At 38.1% G+C, this 20,082-nt stretch overlaps 1 protein-coding gene and 1 pseudogene across 1 annotated transcript in view; both read right to left on the bottom strand.

The window, feature by feature from the left end:
* The window catches only part of LOC106882259 (uncharacterized), a 229,345-nt gene that overhangs the window by 34,022 nt on the left and 175,241 nt on the right, over window positions 1–20,082 (bottom strand). The gene's annotated exons all lie outside the window — the stretch shown is intronic.
* Window positions 11,908–12,026, bottom strand: LOC128247972 (5S ribosomal RNA; annotated as a pseudogene).

Genomic DNA, 20,082 nt, shown 5'->3' with positions numbered 1-20,082 from the left:
ACTTATCCTCCGACGCTACTCTATCTCTTTCCTTTCTCCCCCCCCCCCTCGTTCTTCCTCTATACTACTACGTATCTCGCCTTACCCCTCTTGTTCTTCCTCTGTACTACTACGTATCTCGCCTTACCCCTCTTGTTCTTCCTCTGTTACTACTACGTATCTCTTTTTTCCCCCTCGTATTTCCTCTTTTTTTTTTTCCTCTCGTTGCTCACCATTCTTCTACTTCCTCCCTCTCTTTCTCCCTCTACCACTCTCTCTCTTCCCTTTACACCGGCATGGTCACATGCTTCCGGTCAATAATCCTTTCCTTCCTTGGCTTTCGCCAAGTAACACACGCCACCACTTTGTCTCTCTCGGTTCCGTGCCTCATCGCGTTCATACACACATAATTTTTCTCGTCTGGCCGTAAAGCCTTTTCTGTTTGTTTTCCTGTCTTGTTTTTTGTCCGCCACTACATTCCTCCATGGCTAGATTTAATTTGCGTATACAGATTTAATCTGCGATCCATGGGACGAGCCGTTTTAACGTTGCGTCCTGCCCGAAGCTCGTCGAAACGCCGGTGTTAAAACGTGGGTAGCTGATGAAGTAGAATGTTCTCTATGTGGCTCGTGTGTTCTCGTCTACGTTTGTTTGCAATGTCCTGTACCCAGATATGCACCTATACATACAGGTGGATGTCGGTATGCACATACCTGTACGTATATATGCATATACTCATTTACTTTTGTTTTTATATATATATATATATTTTTTTAAAATTATTTTATATCTTTTAATTGCATATCCTTTACTTTTCTTCATACAATACTTTTCTTTATACACTATTACCTCCTCCTCCACCCCCACACCCCCACCTCATCTTTTAATGTCCCTTTGTTCATGCTGGCATGGGTTGGGTGGTTCAACAGGAATCCATGAGCCAGTGGGCTGCACCAAACTGCAATGTCTGCTTTGGTTTGGTTTCTACAGCTGGATGCCTTTCCTAATGCTAATCACTTTACAGAGTGTGCTGAGTGCTTTCTTTTGTGGCACCAGAGGTCACCATGTACTCACAACAAAACAAGACTCTTCATTGAGTGGGGTATAATGTAGAAGAAGAACATGAAAGTATGATAGACGACAGGAACAGATGTCTTGAACAAAGGAACACATGGCTTCCCTAGTTGAAAAAAGAGAGAGACAGAGAGAGGAAGATGGTGTGGGAATACTGCATGTATTATTATAAGCTATGAATATTAGAATATGCCTTCATTGTGCAAGTAGTAGTTTCGTATCACTGACCCTCTTACAATGAGAATATTTTTGTTCATTGTCTGAGGATTGGAAAAGAGAAAGTTTAGTTATATTGAAGAATATTCTCAGCATATATAGTAAAGGGATATATATACTCTACTTGTTTCTATTGAGTATTCTTATTTGTACACTCCAATGTAAATGTATATATGTGTGTTTAATTACATACAAAAAAAAGATGTTTATCTACATATTTAACAGTCTGTCAAAATTAGTTTACTCTATTTCCAGTCAATGAAGATATATAATATATATATATATATATATATATATATATATATACTTACAACAACAAAGGCTATAGAATGTGTGTAATACATCTTTGCTCTTCAACTCACTATAATAATGAAGATATTTCTCAGTCGAAAATTAATTGAAGAAAGAACTTTCTAGAACACAAAAGAGTACGACTGCAGCTAGTGTTGCTTTCTTTTGAATCAATGCTAACATTTAGTATCAACTTCTTTCTCTTTCATTCAGCAAGTATACTTTTGTGTATATATGTACATGTGTGTGTGTGTGTGTGTATTGTGCTTTGTGTGTGTGTGTGTTTGTGATGTGCAGTGTGTGGCCCATGTTTTGTTTTTGTTTTATTTTCGAGTGTTGAGAACAATGATTCTGCTGTCACAAAGCATTTTGACAAATGAATAAACAGATAGATTGGTAAATAAAAAGATCAGGTAAAGAAATGGTGTGCACGTGCACCCCCCCCCCCCCCCACACATTAAGCACAGATACAAACATGTTATAAATGAAAGCCTGTTAAAGAACAAATGTGATCTGTTGTTTGTTTGGATTTTAAATTTCCAAAGATGCCCAAGTATTATGGCAATGAGTGAGTGCATGTGTATGTATATATCATCATCATCGTTTAACGTCCGCTTTCCATGCTAGCATGGGTTGGACGATTTGACTGAGGACTGGTGAAACCGGATGGCAACACCAGGCTCCAGTCTGATTTGGCAGAGTTTCTACAGCTGGATGCCCTTCCTAACGCCAACCACTCAGAGAGTGTAGTGGGTGCTTTTACGTGTCACCCGCACGAAAACGGCCACGCTCGAAATGGTGTCTTTTATGTGCCACCCGCACAAGCCAGTCCAGGGGCACTGGCAACGATCTCGCTCGAAAATCCTACAGGAGCCAGTCAGGCGGTACTGGCAACGGCCACGCTCAAAATGGTGCATCTCATGTGCCACCCGCACAAGAACCAGTCCAGGGGCACTGGCAACGATCTTACTTGGCTTGCCGGGTCTTCTCACGCACAGCCCATTTCCAAAGGTCTCGGTCCGTAGTCATCGCCTCGGTGAGGCCCAATGTACGAAGGTCTTGCCTCACCACCTCAGCCCAGGTCTTCCTGGGCCTACCTCTTCCACGGGTTCCCTCAACTGTTAGGGTGTGGCACTTTTTCACGCAGCTATCCTCCTCCATTCTCACCACATGTCCATACCAGCGCAATCGTCTCTCTTGCACGCCACAACTGATGCTTCTAATGTTCAGCTTTTCTCTCAAGATACTTACACTCTGACGGGTATTCACATTGACATTACACATCCAACGGAGCATACTGGCTTCATTCCTTGCGAGCTTACGTATGTCCTCAGCAGTTACAGCCCATGTTTCACTGCCATGTAGCATGGTTGTTCGTACGCATGCGTCATACAGTCTGCCTTTTACTCTGAGTGAGAGTCCCTTTGTCGCCAGCAGGGGTAAGAGCTCTCTAAACTTTGCCCAGGCTATTCTTATTCTAGCAGCTACACTTTCAGCGCACCCACCCCCACTACTAACTTGGTCGCCCAGATAGCGGAAGCTATCGACTACCTCTAGTTTTTCACCCTGGAATGAGATAGAAGTTGTTTCCTGTTTGTTTGCAGTCTTTATTGCACCTGAACATCTGCCACAAACAAAAACTAACTTGCTAGTTAACCTGCCTTTGATGTTGCTGCACCTCTTATGTGTCCATAGCTTGCACCGGGTACATCTTATAGAGTTACTACCTACTCCTTTTCTACATACTGAGCAGGGCCATCTACCTGAAGGGGTTTGTGTTTTATCTACCTTCCTACTTATTAGGATTTTGGTTTTAGCTAGGTTGACTCTAAGGCCCTTCAATTCTAGACCTTGCTTCCACACCTGAAACTTCTCCTCTAGTTCTGATAGTGACTCCGCAATTAGGGCAAGGTCATCAGCATAGAGGAGCTCCCAGGGGCAACCTGTCTTGAACTCCTCTGTGATTGCCTGGAGGACTATGGTAAATAATAGGGGGCTGAGGACGGAACCTTGGTGGACCCCTACCTCTACCCGGAATTCATTGCTGTACTCATTTCCAACCCTCACCTTACTGGCCGCATCTCTGTACATGGCTCGCACAGCTCTCACTAGCCATTCTTCTATCCCAAGTTTCCTCATTGACCACCAGATAAGGGATCGGGGGACCCTGTCAAAGGCTTTCTCCATGTCAACGAAAGCCAGGTACAGAGGTTTATCCTTGGCTAGGTATTTCTCTTGCAACTGTCTCACTAGAAATAAGGCATCAGTAGTGCTTTTACCTGGCACGAACCCAAACTGCATCTCATCTAAATTGATTCGCTCCCTAATTAGTTGGGCTATGACCCTCTCTGTAACTTTCATAACCTGATCTAACAGCTTGATGCCTCTGTAATTATTTGTATCTAAAGCGTCCCCTTTACCTTTGTAGCAGTTGACTATGATGCTGCTACACCAGTCATAGGGTATGACTCCTTCGTGTATCACCTGGTTCGTAATACGGGTGACTAGGCTATAGCCAACACTGCCAGATATTTTGAGCATCTCTGCAGTGATTCCTGATGGGCCGGGGGCTTTCCCGGTCTTCATACTCTTAATTGCTTTATCTACCCTGGTACTATCAACTCGGATAGCTGGTCCCTCTATTGGGTCGACATAAGGCAGGCTCTCTTTCTCCCATTCATTCTCTTTATTAAGCAATCTATCGTAGTGGCATCTCCAGACCTCTTTCTTTGCATCCTCATTTAATGCAAGCGTACCATCATCCATGCGAACACATTTCTCTCCTACGACATCACTATTCTCTCTCCTACACTGTCTTGCAACCCGAAATACCTCGAGTCTTTGGTCCTCACGGCGCAGAACATTGGCAAATCTTTCCTTATCTGCTTCCCCTCTGGCTAAATAAACCTGTCGCCTAGCCTCCCTTCTGGCACATTGGTACAATTCCCTGCTACCACCGTTCTTCCAGTCCTTCCAAGCTTGTTTCTTTTGTCTAATAGCCCTGTCTACCTCCTTGTTCCACCACCACGTTACTCTGGGTTGGGAGGGGACCTTACACCACCCACAAATCTGGTCGGTGGCTTTCAACAGGTTGTCCCGCAGAAATCTCCAATTGTCTTCCACGTTGTATGATGCTATATCCCCTTCTATTTCGTTAAATGCTTCAAGTAACTTGTCTCTAAGTCTCTGTCCGTTTGCAGGGTCTTTAAGCTTCCACACCCTTCTTCTCCAAGCCTGTCTAATTCTGGGCACCCATTTTGCCTTGATCCCAAAGTCGCTAACTACTAATCTATGTTGTGGGGTACATTCTTCGCCAGGGTAGGTTTTGGCATTTATAAGCCGCCCTCTTTCCCTATTTCTGGCGAGGATGTAGTCGATTTGGCTAGAGTGTCTGCCGGAGCGGTAGGTGACTAGGTGACTGGCAGGTTTCCTGAAGTTGGTATTGCAGACCATAAGATTGGTTGCATCACAGAACTCCAGCAGTCTGGTTCCCTCCTCGTTGCGGGAACCGAAGCCATAGCCTCCATGTATGCCATGGAAGCCCCCAGCACGACGTCCGACATGACCGTTGAAGTCTCCAGCCACAAAGAGAAGGTCCCTGTCACTCGTCGACGAGGTAGTTTGCAAGAGGGTGTCATAGAATTGGTCTTTCAGACCATCTGGTAGCCCAGGTTGAGGTGCATAGGCTGAGATGACAGTAGCTAATCTATGATGAAGCACTAGTCTGATCTTAAGTACTCTGTCACTTACTCTAACGACCTCGATTACCTTATCCACCCATTTCTCCGCTAGAAGTATTCCTACGCCCCCGACCCCGTCAGTGTTCCCTGCCCAGAAAATCTTGTACCTGTGTTCTTTGCCTGTGAGGAACCTTGCAGAACCTCCTCTCCATCTTACTTCCTGGATGCAGCACATATCTACGCATCTCCGTTCAAGCATCTCAACAATTTCACCAGATCTACCTTTCAGCGTGCCGACGTTGAGAGTGCCAATCCTAACAGTATGGGTGTTGGGGGTGTGGGCCTGTAGCCTGGGAAGAGGAAAAGCAGTGTATATATAAACAATATATGAGTATATGCATATATATGTACATGTATGTACATACTTTCATCTACATGTACATATAGATACATATCTGGGTACATGATGTTGCAAAAGAACATGGACAAAATGATAAACAAGGTACAACAAACAAGCAGGCTACATAGAGAACATATCCTTCATCAGCTGCCACCATTAAAACACCAGCATTTTGAATATATATATATGCATTTGTATTTAGTGTATGAGTGTGTGTGTGTGGTGCACACCACATCACACAGAGGGTGATGTGGTGTACCTAATGCAACAGTACTTGCAATACACTTACTTATAGCTGTGACTGGTTAGTCCAAATGGTGAACTAGGAAGCAACCCTGTGTACAAGTTTTCTCTACCAAAACACAGCCTCTCTTCAATGAAGATTTCCTTTAGATGTACCCGCAGCCATAAATGGTAGCTAAGTGCTCTGCAGTTCCAGGGTAAGTCAGCTGGGGTTCTTGAAGCCATTTGTGGGCCAATTACAATGTAGGCGTACCCTGGTAGATTCAACAGTTGTGGAGAAATTTTGGGAAATGCCCATCAACCACCACCTTGACAAACCAGGGATCTTTGCAGAAGTTAGTGCCACTATCAAAGTGGTAAAAGACACCTTGCGTATCTCTCTCCTCCTTGGTAGTCTATCACCTTGTATGATTAGTAAATCTTTAATGTCTATCTTGTTGATGACATGTTGAAGTTCATTATAGAATTCTTCAGTGTCCATCATCAATTTTTGTTGTTGGGGCATATACATGTGCCTATGATGCTGAAAGGCTTTACCTCCAGGCAGTTGGTCATGAGCTTACTTGACACTGGTTGGCATCCTAGTAGGTAAGTAGAAACACATGAAGTGAACAAACTGAGAGAGAAATCTTCAGACAAAGAACTCCTATCATGCAAGTATTTTGATCTGTTAGTTTCTAACACTCTAAGGAAGCTTGTCCCATATAAGTCATGACTCCTATGTGTCTTCTTAGTATAGTGTTCTTGGTAGTTTGTTGACCTGAAACCCTTTATCATTTTCATGACTTCTCTATAATACACATCCTTCTTCAGTCTGTGTTCCTCCGCTGTTCTTCCATCTGGTAACACAGAGCCTGAGGAAGAACCAGTAAATTCCTTTAGTTTCTCCATTCTGATTAATTTTCTTATCTTCCAAGTAGTAATCATAAGACTCTCTTAAGGATCTCACCTAACAGGTCACTAGTAGCATACTTACTGTCTCCGCCTTGGTGAGAGATGCATAGTACGTACAATCATTATTAACGTGGGTTGTAACTGGTCTAGTATGGAATTACTTAAAAAGCTCTGAGGAAAATTATTACTTTCGAGCGGGGGGGGGGGGAGCTACCTCTAATTGACTGTTGTTAATTAGGGGTAGCTTACCACCCATTGATTCAGCTGACATGCAGAAAGATCATGAGGGGGTGGCATTTATGCAGTATTAGTGGGTAAATAACTTTTATGAAGTCAATGACGAGGCAAAAATAAAACAAAAGAATAATTCCCTCACTGGACTGTAACAATCTTGTATTTGTGACCAAGATGAGTTACCTTGTAGGCAGTAATTGGGTGTGGTTAAACCAGAGAGTGGGGGGAGGTCTTCACTAGATTTTTATGCCCAAGGCATGCTATATAATAATAATGAGCATATATATTAGATGTGTGTATGTGTGTGTGTGTGTGTGTATGTTTGTGTGTGGTGTGTGTGTTATCAATGATAGAGGTCTATCTCAGTGTATGTGTGTGAGCTCATGTACAAGATCATATGCATGATAGTTATTTTTTGCTTTTTCACATGTTAAGTCTGGAGGAAGAGAGTCCCTCTGAGACTGGTAACCTTGGTGCCATTAATGTTCCATTTAAACTATTATAGGCCAATACACACAAGAAATAAAAGAACATGAGCAGGTAAGTACATTTGTGTGTGTAAGCGTGTGTATGACTGTGTGTGTTCATGGTAGACCTTTGTCTTTGTGTGGGCATATAAATGTGTGTATATGTGTAAGAGTGTCTGGAAGATGCTTGTCTTTGTGATGCTAGTGTGTGTGTTAGTGTACAAGATGTACAGGTAAGTATGCGTTATATGTATGCATAATGTCTGCATGTGGATGTCTCTTGGCGTGTATTTGTTTCAGTTTATGTATGTGAATTGCAGACACCTGCCTGTGTGCGCATGAGTTTGTATGTCTATGCATATACATGTGATGTGTATACATATATGGATATGTGTGTGGGTATGTATATATGTGGGTGTGTGATTGTGTTTCAGTGTGAACATATACTTATCTGTTTGTATGTATGAATGTACGTATACATAAGTGTGTGTGTTTGTGTGTTGTGCTTATGATAGATGCATGGGTGCATATATTTATATTTGTGTGTGTGTGTTGTGCACATCATAGTGTCTGTCTCAATGTATATATGTCAGTGGTAGCTGTGTACCTATGTATATGAGTGTATGTGTGTGCATGTGTACATATATATCTGTGCAGATGTCTGACTATATATATGCCACCAGGTTCTGTGTGAGAATTGTATGATGTGAAATCTATTATATGTTTATGTGGTCGTGCGTAAGTGTGTGTGTGTGTGTGTCTGTGTGTGTGTGTGTGTGAGAGAGAGAGAGAGAGAGAGAGAGAGAGAGATGTGCATGTGTAGTAGTGTAGTGTTGAAAATCAGCAGTTAGTTATATTTACTGTCTAGAGAAATAGTCCTGGCTGTTTACAACAACAGATCTATTGATGAATATAATAAACAAGTTAATAATGGGGAATGTTTTCCTCTTCTGCTAAATCTATTATAAACATAATACAGAAAGATTTGACAGTCTCTAATTACTATCGCTGCATCACTGAAAACTGGGTTTCTAGATTTGCATGTACCACATTTCAGGTAATCACCTTTGTTAATTGTCTTTTGGGTCCTCATTTAACTGCACTTTAAGCTTTGTAGAGTACACATGCAGAAAACAAAAACAAAACAAAAAAAAAAACAAAAACAGACATAAGAGTTTTCTCTTTAGGAACATACAGACATTGCAAGTAAAAGTTGTCAATTAGAATATAAAAGGACATAAAAAATAATAATTCTTTCTACTATAGATACAAAGCCTGAAATTTTGGGGTTGAGCTAGTTGATTACATAAACTCCAGTGCATAAGTGGTACTTATTTCATCGACCCCGAAAGGACGAAAGGCAAAGTTGACCTCAGCGGAATTTGAACTCAGAACATAGCAGCTGACAAAATACTGCTGAGCATTTCACCTGGTTTGCGAATAACTCTGCCAACTTGCTGTCTTTTCTGTCAGCTCCCCATAGGTATAAGGCCTGAAATTTTGGGGGAAGGGGCTAGTTGATCATATGAATCCCAGTGCTCAACTGGTACTTATTTTATCAACCCTGAAAGGATGAAAAGCAAAGTCAACCTTGGTGGAATTTGAACTCAGAACATAAGGCACTGAGAGAATTGCTGCTAAGCATTTTGTTCCCACATATTATCAATTCTGGCAGACTGCTGTCTTAAATAATAATAATAATAATAATAATAATAATAATAATAATAATAATAATAACAATAATAATTCTCTGGGACTTCCCCGTACATACTGACAAAACTATAAAAGCTAATAAACCGGATATTATTATAAAAGATCAGATAAAGAAGATGTGTTTATCAATTGACGTGAATATTCGTTGCGATCATAATATAGCGGCAAAAGAATTTGACAAGATCAGTAAATATAAAGACTTGCTAATAGAAATTGAAAAATGTGGCACCTCTAGGCAACTACCGTACCAGTGATTGTAGGATCTCTAGGAATGATAAAAAAAAGGTACTGAAACCTATTTGAAAATGACACCAGGATTACCATCCCTACAGGAAGTGCAAAAAATCATGTTAACTGGAACAACTCATGTACTGAGAAGAGCATTATCGCTGTGAAAACAACATCCATTCATGAATTTATTTATTTATTAATTTTTTTTAAATACATATTTTACCTGTGAATTTGCATGTGTAAACTGGGAATGCATACAATGAACTTCTCTGCCCTAGGTGTACGGAAAACACTCGGCGAGAAATGGAAGAAAATTTGAAGAAAGAAGAAAAAAAAGCAACATAATAATAATAATCCTTTCTACTATAAGTACAAGGCCTGATATTTAGGGGAGGGGGTAAGTCGATTATATTAATCCCAGTGCTCAACTGGTACCTAATTTATCAACCCTGAAAAAATGAAAAACGAAACTGACTTTGATGGAATTTGAACTCAGAATGTAGTGGCAGACGAAATATCGCTAAGCATTTTGCACAGCATTCTAATGGTTCTGCCAACAATAGTAACAATAATTATGATGATGTTAACGATGGCTTCAAATTTTGATGCAAGGCCAGCAGTTGAAGGGAAAGGGTTAAGTTTATTATATCGACTCCGACACTCAACAGGTATTTACTTTATCAACCTTCAAGAAGGATAAAAGGCAAAGTTGACCTTGGCAGAACTTTGAACTCAGAACACAAAAAATTAGAAATTTTTTGAAACATTTTGTCTGATATGTTAACAACAACAACGGTTTCAAATTTGAGCACAAGGCCAACAGTTTTAGAAGAAGAGCAAATTGATTACATCGATGCCAGTGTTCAACTGATACTTTATTTTATCAACCCTGAAAAAACATAAAATGCCAAGTTGGCCATTGGTAGAATTTGAATACAAAAGAAATATTGTGAAACATTTGGTCTGATAGGTTAATGATTGTACTGCAGCAACAGCAACACCAACAACAACAATGACAATGATGGCCACTCCTGTTGATTTCGATGTATGAGTGTTTAAAGGAAAGGATTAAAAAAAATAGTAAAAAAAGAAATGGATTAAAGAAAAGAAGCTGCATCTATTTGCAATGGATGCATGAATGTAATTAGAGTCACAGTGTTATGGAGTCACAATGGGGACAATGGTTCTGATTTTGCCTGGGATTGGACAAATGTGTCTACTGATTGCAAGATATAATTCTTTTATTGTTCTTTTTCTTCAACTCAAATTATTTAGATGCATCATGACATATTTTACACCATTCAGACCAACCTAGACGGTAATTTTCCACAAGACATTAAATGAAGCTGTAGGGATGTTAGTGATTGCTTCAACTAATCCCTATACCTTAGCAGGGGTCCTCTTTTAATGTAGAATCCCTCTACTTGTTGGCTATACAAAACAGTTTTCAGAATGCAATCTCCTTGCATTCAAACAACATGTCTTACCCATCTGCTCTGAATTTTCAACAGCATGCTTTCAATACTGGAGATATCACATTTAAAAAAAATATTTGGTATTTGATATCTTATCTTGCCATTTTATATTGCAGATATAATAATAATAGCAGCAGCAACAACAACAACAATAGCAATAACAATTCTTTCTTTATAGAAACAATAACACAATTGCTACCCAACAAGTAACTCAATGCACAATATGAATTTTACTTAATCAACACCCAATAATATAACACATTTTATACCCGACCAATAAAGTTACTCAGCACGTTTTTTTACACAATTGACACCCAATAATACAATGCAACCTATATAACATATATTCTATAAAACCACCATCTGCGACTTAAATACATAACATAACACATAAACACATACTCCAGACAATTATCACCCAATGAAATAACGCAACTCATATATTCTGCAACAATATACTAATGAAACACTGAAGTAACCTCAGATACAACATAACAAAACCCATTCCAAAGCAAGACATTTGGAGCATATAGACATAGTCGCAGGTGTGACTGTGTGGTAAGAAGCTTGCTTCTCAACCACATAATTCCAGGTTCAGTCCCACAGCATAGCACCTCAGGCAAGTGTCTTCTACTATAGCCTCAGGCCAATCAAAGTCATGTAAGTGGTTTTGATAGATGGAAACTGAAAGAAGCCTGTCGTGTGTATATATATATATATGTGTGTGTGTATGTGTATATATATATATATATATATATATATATATATATATATATATATATATATATATACAGGTGTGGCTGTGTGGTAAGAAGCTTGTTTCTGGGTTCAGTGCCACAGTATGAAACCTTGGGCAAGTGTCTTCTACTATAGCCTTGGGCCAACCAAAGCTTTGTGAGTGGATTTGGTAGACGGAAACTGAAAGAAGCCCGTCGTATATAATATATCATCATCATCATCATTTAACGTCCGTTTTCCATGCTGGCATGGGTTGGACGGAAAGTATGAGATGCTTACAGCACCTATGTTTCCCAAGTGGTCACCCATCTAAGAATTCACTAGGTTCAATGTTGCTTAACTTTGTTGATCAGACGAGAACTGGTGCTTTCAGCATGATATGGCTGTAAGCTAGAAAAGGCCATAAGTATATGTATATATTTATGTATGTGTGTCTTTGTGTCTCTGTTTGACACCCCACCATTGTTTGACAACTGATGTTGGTGTGTTTGCGTCCCTGTGACTAAGTAGTTTGGCAAAAGAAGGCTGATAGAATAAGTACTTGACTCACAAAGACTAGGTCCTGGGGTTGATTTCTTCAACTAAAAAGGAGTGAACTAGTTAATTACATCGACCCCAGTACTCAACTAGTACTTATTTTATTGATCCTCAAAGGATGAAAGGCAAAGTCAACCTAAGCAGAATTTGATCTCAGAATGTGAAGACAGACAAAAAATACTGTTAAGCATTTCGCCTGGCATGCTAATGATTGCTTGCCCTTTAATACATGATAATAATTAATCATTTCTAACATAAGCAAAGAGCCAGAAATTTAGGAAAAGTGGTCAGTCAAATAAAACTGTTTCCAGCTCTTGAATAATACTTCAATTTATGGACTTTTGAAAGATAAAAGGCAAAGGCGACACTAGTGAGATTTGAACTCATAATGTTAAGAGCTAGAAAAAGTACTTGATGGTGTTCTTGTCTGATGCTCTAATGATACTGCCAACTCACTGCCTTATTCCATGTTAATCCTTTCTGTCATAGGCACAAGGCTTGAAACATTTTAGGGAAGGGTTACATCTATTTCAGTACCCAACTGGTTCTTATTTTATTGATCCCAAAAGGACGAAAGGCAAAAAAAACATGAGCAGAATTTGAACTCAGAATGTTGGGATGGACAAAATATCACTAAACATTTTGTCTGGTGTGTTAACAACTCTACCAGCTCACTGCCTTGTTCCATATTAATAATCTGTTCTATCATAGGCACAAGACCTGAAATTTTGTGGGAGGGGCTGGTCAATTACCTCGACCCCAGTGCTCAACTGATACTTATTTCATCGACCCTGAAAATATGAAAGGCAAAGCCGACTTTGGTAGAATTTGAACTCAGAATGTAAAGATGGACAAAATGCCGCTAAGCATTTTGCTTGTCTTTATATGGAAATCTTTGAGAAATTTGTCCAAATACAATGGTGTTGGTTTGGATGTTTATTTCTTCAGTTTGGACTTTTAACCTGAAACTGGGAAAAAAAAAAAAAATTGTGTAACTAAACATCGGTATACAATTAACATAATTCAGAAACTGTGATGCTTCCTGTATTATTGAATCTTGAGGCCTTGATTTTAGAATATTTCATGTCAGACCATATAAAACTATAGAAAGATTTGAAACTAAATTCACCTGTTGCTTGAAGTGTTCTTTCTCATTTAGTCAACATACTCTCCCAAAGCAAGACTTTAAATTAAGTATGCTGCTGTTGTTTAGCTACAAGTTAGGTCTGATCAAGCAGACGTATGAGTAACACAATTCCAGTTGTGATCATCTTGTCTTTTTGTTTCAGGTATAGTATATTGAGAGATCAAATATGTCCTGTTGCGTTTTTTAAGACAACAAATAAAAGCCAATGAAAATGTAGCTGCTATTTCTAGCATGAAGTTTGATTGTATAGGGGTTCCCTCATTGACTTGAGTTTCATTGCATTTACTGCTAGTAAATTGTCATGAAAGATCTCTGCAGGACAATCATAACACTGGTGATTTATTTTCAACTGATAAAATTGGTGTTAGGAAGGGCATCCAGCTGTAGAAACTCTGCCAAATCAGATTGGAGCCTGGTGTTGCCATCCGGTTTCACCAGTCCTCAGTCAAATCGTCCAACCCATGCTAGCATGGAAGGCGGACGTTAAACGATGATGATGATGATGATGAAAATTATCTTTGTGATTGAGATAAAAACAGTAACCTATCACATTTTTCAGTAATTACTTCTTTAAACATGAAGGCAAATTTTAGAGCTGGGTGGTATGAGTCAACTGAATCAATCCCATCATGAAACTGACATTTATTTGATCAGTCCTAGAGAGGTGTTTTGCTAAGATGATAAACACATCTCCTTTGCTATCTCTTCAGAAAATTTCTCACTCCACCAAATCCTCTGCTTTTGACCTAAGAACATCAACAAAAACTAAGAAAAGCTTTCACATCATGAATCAAGATTTATTGGCTAGAGTCATGCCTCAAGGGAATTCAAAAATCAAGCATTTGAAATCCCAGAGACCAAGTGCTGAATATGCTGTGGTATGATGTAAACTTGGAGTAATGTCATGATCAGCTGAGCAATGGAGCACTTGTATCTGTCACTGTAAAGTACTCTCTCTCTTTACTCTCTCTTTTACTTGTTTCAGTGATTTGACTGCGGCCATGCTGGAGCACCGCCTTTAGTTGAATCAAATCGACCCCAGGACTTATTCTTTGTAAGCCTAGTACTTATTCTATCGGTCTCTTTTTGCCGAACAGCTAAGTTACAGGGACGTAAACACACAAGCATCGGTTGTCAAGCAATGTGGGAGGGGACAAACACAGACACACAAACATATATATATATATATATATAGATATATATATATATATATATATATATATATATATATATACGATGGGCTTCTTTCAGTTTCCGTCTACCAAATCCACTCACAAGGCTTTGGTCGGCGCGAGGCTATAGAAGAAGACACTTGCCCAAGGTGCCACGCAGTGGGACTGAACCCGGAACCATGTAGTTGGTAAGCAAGCTACTTACCACACAGCCACTCCTGTGCCTATGTAAAGTTTTATGCTAAAAGGTGATATTTTCTTTGATTAAAACCTGCTTACAGTGAGCTGGGTATATTACCGTTCTTGAGGATTGAAGATAGTCAGAGAATACACAAAATACTGTCAGCAAAGAGAGGATACCTATGTGCAGGTGGCAGTTATTTGAAGAACAATCCATCAAGGAAAAATATATCGAAATGGTAAACTCAATATCACAACATTGCTGTTGTTGTTTCACCTCAGTTAACCCTGATTAAGAACATCTATGATCAAATGCATTCCAACAATGTCCATCCAGGCATCTAGAACCACATCAGGCATCTACAACCACATTATCCATTATGTTCTTCATGGTATACTATAAGAGAGATTTAGCTGCTACATTTAGCTGGTTTCATGATCACATATGAGACTCTTCGTTGGCGTGCATCCACAATGGTTTACTACTGAGTTGAGTTGTTAACTGCCTAGACAACTGTATGTACTGTCTGCCACCAGAATTTACAAATATATTCTATAGACAGAGCAGCAAAGTGAATGCAGTATATCTTGACTGCTTTGAAGCATGAGTCCAGAGAACATTGGAGTACTGCATATCTGAAGTTACAAGTATTACTTTGCTTATCTTGTCTTGTACCTCAACTTCTAAAGGAGCCATAGAAGCACTATCATGACATATTGACTTGTTTTAGGTATTGACTACACCAATTTCTAACACTCTGAGAGAAAGAGAGATACAAACATATGATAATGATGATTTAGGCACTGGTCCAGCAATTTTGAGTGGGTTTAGGGTGTTTGTCAACTCTGTTGACCCAGTTCTTCACTGGCCCTTTATTTTATCAACCCGAGAGGAATGAAATGCAAAGGTGACCTTGGTGTGATTTGAACTTAGAATGTAAAGTGCCTGAATACTGCAATGCATTTTTTGTGACACTCTAATGATTCTATCAGCTTGCTGCCCTAATAATGATTTCAAATTTTGGTAGAAGGCCACCAATTTCGGGAGGAGGAGATAAGTTGATTACATCGACTCCCCCAGCACTCAACTGGTACTTATTTTATTGACCCCGGTTCAATAGAACTTTATCAGTCCCAGCCTGAAATGCTTTTAATTCCTAATCTTCTTAACCTGGGTAGCAACAACAGCAACAACAACAGCAGCTGCTGCTGTTGTTAATGCTACTACTACTACTACTACTACTACTACTACTACTACCACTACCACCACCACCACTACTACTACCACTACCACCACCACCACCACAACCACCACCACTACCATCACCACCACTACCATCACCACCACCACCACCACCACCACCTCCACAACCACCACCTCCACCACCACCTACCACCACCACCACCTACCACCACCACCACCACCACCACCACCACCACTACTACTACTACTACTACTACTGTTGTGTCACACTATGTAAAGATGAAAAATGTTCAGTGGTGCCACATAGTCACAAAAGGTTATAGGATACTGCTTGTAATCAATTATTAAATGTAGACACCCACCCACTACTTTGTTTTTGCTAATCTAATTTATAGAGCAAGGAATTTTGCTTTAGTTCAGTATTGGCAAAGAGGAAAACATTTGCTTCATTTGTTTTCACTACTAAATTGATTTGTTTCAGACAAATTGTATTTTTTAATCAGCCATCAATTGTGTGTGTGAGTGTGTGTGTGTGTGTGTGTGAGAGTGTGTGTGTGTGTGTGAGAGAGAGAGTGTGTGTGAGTATATATGTTATTAGAAATAAAATCAAAAGAAATAAATATAATAATAATAATAATAATAATAATAATAAATAGAAAGTTGTTTACATAGATCTGTATTAGTGTTGCTGAAGCAATAGAAAATTAAATATTTACCGATTTACTGCATTTAAATGTAAACAGGCACTATTCATTGGTTTTGTTCATATCATTTACTTTGAAGTTGAAAACAAAACACAAAACCAAAAAAAGCAACAAAAAAAAAATAACAACAAAAACACCATAAATTTTTTTTAAAATGCATTGATAAAACAAAATGAAAATATAAACCAAAATTAAAGAATGATGTCCCAACAAAATTATTTTATCAATTATTGTAGTTAGTTATATAAAATAATACTTTTAGTGACTGCTGTTTGATTTATTCAATTATTGCGAGGTAATTTATCCTCCTCCACTTCCTCACCACCACCACTGCTGCCGCCACAGCCACCACTACCAACACCACCATTCTTATCTTCCTCCTTCACCACTTCCTCCACCACATCTTCATCCTCATTTAACATCCATTTTTCCATGTTGGCATGGGTCGGATGGTTTGGAAAATTCAATTACTTGGAGGACAAAGTTGTGCAACAATAACGTCTTTCTGCTTTGACATGGTTTCCATAGTTTGATACCTTCCTCAAACAGGACCCGAACAAGCTTGAGGTGTTCCAAATGCAGTCTCTTTTTCAGATCCTTGGTGTTTGTCTATGCAGCCAAATCTTAAACAACATTCGAGAACAATGCCAGTACAGGCTACAGTGGTTTTGTGGTGGCAACAATCCACTGGAAAGTTTAGCACAGTGCACCAAAGAAGACATGGATGAAACAAATTGAAGACCTGAAATTGCAGTACCTCAACATGAAGCATGCTAAAGCCAGCACTATGGATCAGGAAGCATGGAATAGCATTATCCATCACCAGTGTCCGTCATCCAGTGGCGTCCACAGTAGCATATTGGTTGAAAGGACAGCCTCCCCCTCCAGTTACCAGCTAGGGACTTTTACTTACTATGTCAAGCACTTTACAGTGTGTGTATGTATGTGTGTGTATTCACAAGCTGCAAATTACTCTAATATTTAGGGTTGCAATATAAGGTATGTGATCGTGATGGTGGTGGTAGGGAGTAATTCAAGAGCCACTTTAAGTAAGATTTTTCAAACCTGTGCATGCTGTCTGTCATGGAGAATGACTATGATGCAGTGTAGATATGATGTTAAGAAGATTATCTTAGCTTTCACTCAGCTAACCAGCCAAGAAGTATTTCTTCTTGGATATAAGAAAGCATACTTTGTTTATAGAGGATCTGATGGTGGTGGTAGGGGCAAACTAAGAAGCAAACTAACAAAACATATATTTGTGAGTTACTGACAAACAGTAGAGCAACCAGGTAACTTATGATTTCTAAAAATTATCTTAGACCATTATCTTTGAATTCTAATAATGATTTATAACTATAATCTAGGATTTATAATAATTATATTTCGTTTTTGGATTTGGTTTGCAAGATTTTTTATGTGATTTCGTGTGCTGAAGCATATTCTGTTGTGTCTGGGGAGAGTCATTTTCTTATTGTGCCTTAAAATTTAACACACCCACCGTCAAAATTTTCACTTATTTCTTATTTTTATTTTCCTAAAATTTTCGTTGCGTCTTGCAACCTTTTCAATAGTCTTGAAATAACAGACAGAGTCAAGACTATTGAAAAGATTGCAAGACGCAACGAAAATTTTAGGAAAATAAAAATAAGAAATAAGTGGAAATTTTAACGGTGAGTGTGTTAAATTTTAAGGCACAATAAGAAAATGACTCTCTCCAGACACAACAGAATATAATAATTATCTTTTTCCATTATTTTAAAATTCTTATGACTATCTTTAGGATTCTTTGATTCTAGCGATTATCTGTGACCATAATCTATGAATTCTAATAGTAATCTTTGACTATAATCCAGGAATTCCAATAATTATCTTTTACTATTATATTTGAATTCTTGTGATTGTCTTTGACTACAATCTTTTAATTCTAGTGATTATCTATGACATAATCTTTGAATTCTTGTAAAGTATTTGACTATAATCAAGGAATTCTAATAATTACCTTTTACCAATATCTTTAAATTAATGATAATCTTTTATCATTATCTTTAAATTCTTGTGGTTGTTTTCACTATAATCTTTTAATTCTAGGGATTATTTTTGACTACACTCTTAATTCCAGTAATTATCTTTGACAACAATTTTTTAATTCGATTATCTTTGAAGTAATCTTTAAATTTTAGTGATTGATCTTGACTGTAATCTTCGAATTCTAGCAATTATTTTTGACTATTATCCTTGAATTGTACTTATTATCTTTGACCATAATCTTGGAATTGTTTAGATTATCTTTGACATGAAAAACAAAGATGAGGAGAAATAAGCAATGTATATATATATATATATATATATATATATATATATATATATATATAGGTATTGTAAATTTTAGAGGTAATACTTGATAAGTGTAAGCACCTGTATATGCCAGATAGTGGCCGAGGTGAAAGAATATATTAAAAAGTAAAATGAAAACAGAACACAAAGGATTCCGTGGTACACCTGTTTCAAGCTTTATACACAAACTGTCGTTGCATCATTATATGAGTATATAATTGACAGAAAGGATGGTTTAAAGTTATCTTCAGCCGCAAACTGCACCAAATCCAGAACTACTTACCTCCCCCACACTGAAAATGTTTGCTGCTGAAGACAGCTTTAAACCATCCTTTCTGTCAATTATATACTCATATAATGATGCAACGACAGTTTGTGTATAAGGCTTGAAACACGTGTACCGCGGAATCCTTTGTGTTCTGTTTTCATTTTACGTTTTAATATATATATATATATATATATATACAATAAAGTAAAGTTGTGGAATACCGTACGAGTGGAAATATATATGAAAGAAGGTTTGAAAATGCACTTATTTTTTAAAAATATTTATTTACTTAACCGGTTTCACTTTTTTAGAAAAAGATTATCAAAAGTCTTTGAGAATAATAAAAAATGTTAAAAAAACAGTCTGAGTATTAAAATGCATATATACATTCTTTGATGATAAAATATATTTAAAGTATAAAGCTTTGTATGAACTTTGTAGTGTTACATACTGATTGTCACACATTCTCTGATATTAAGGTGAAATTGTTAAAACCAGTGAACCATGACAGACTGTCACAGACCAACCAAAAATAAAAAAATCTTCTTTAACTCTTCTTCCCTCCCACCCCAGCTAGCCAGTCATACTGTCTCTTAAGACAGTAAAACATTCCTTCAATATACACAAGAGAAAAAGGCCAGGTCAGTTCCTTCTCAATTTTATTCGATTGTCAAAGAATATGTATAAGAATATGTATATGTATTTTTCCATATGTGTATTTTCATACACTGTTTTTAACACTGTTTTTAACAATTTCACCTTAATATCAGAGAATGTGTGACAATCAGTATGTAACACTACAAAGTTCATACAAAGCTTTATACTTTAAATATATTTTATCATCAAAGAATGTATATATGCATTTTAATACTCAGACTGTTTTTTAACATTTTTTATT

Source organism: Octopus bimaculoides, chromosome 5, assembly GCF_046866305.1.
Source record: "Octopus bimaculoides isolate indiv1 chromosome 5, ASM4686630v1, whole genome shotgun sequence".
In the NCBI taxonomy this organism is placed as follows: Eukaryota; Metazoa; Mollusca; class Cephalopoda; order Octopoda; family Octopodidae; genus Octopus; species Octopus bimaculoides.
The sequence above is the reverse complement of the archived record's forward strand: the minus strand, read 5'-3'. Positions and strand labels throughout refer to the sequence as shown.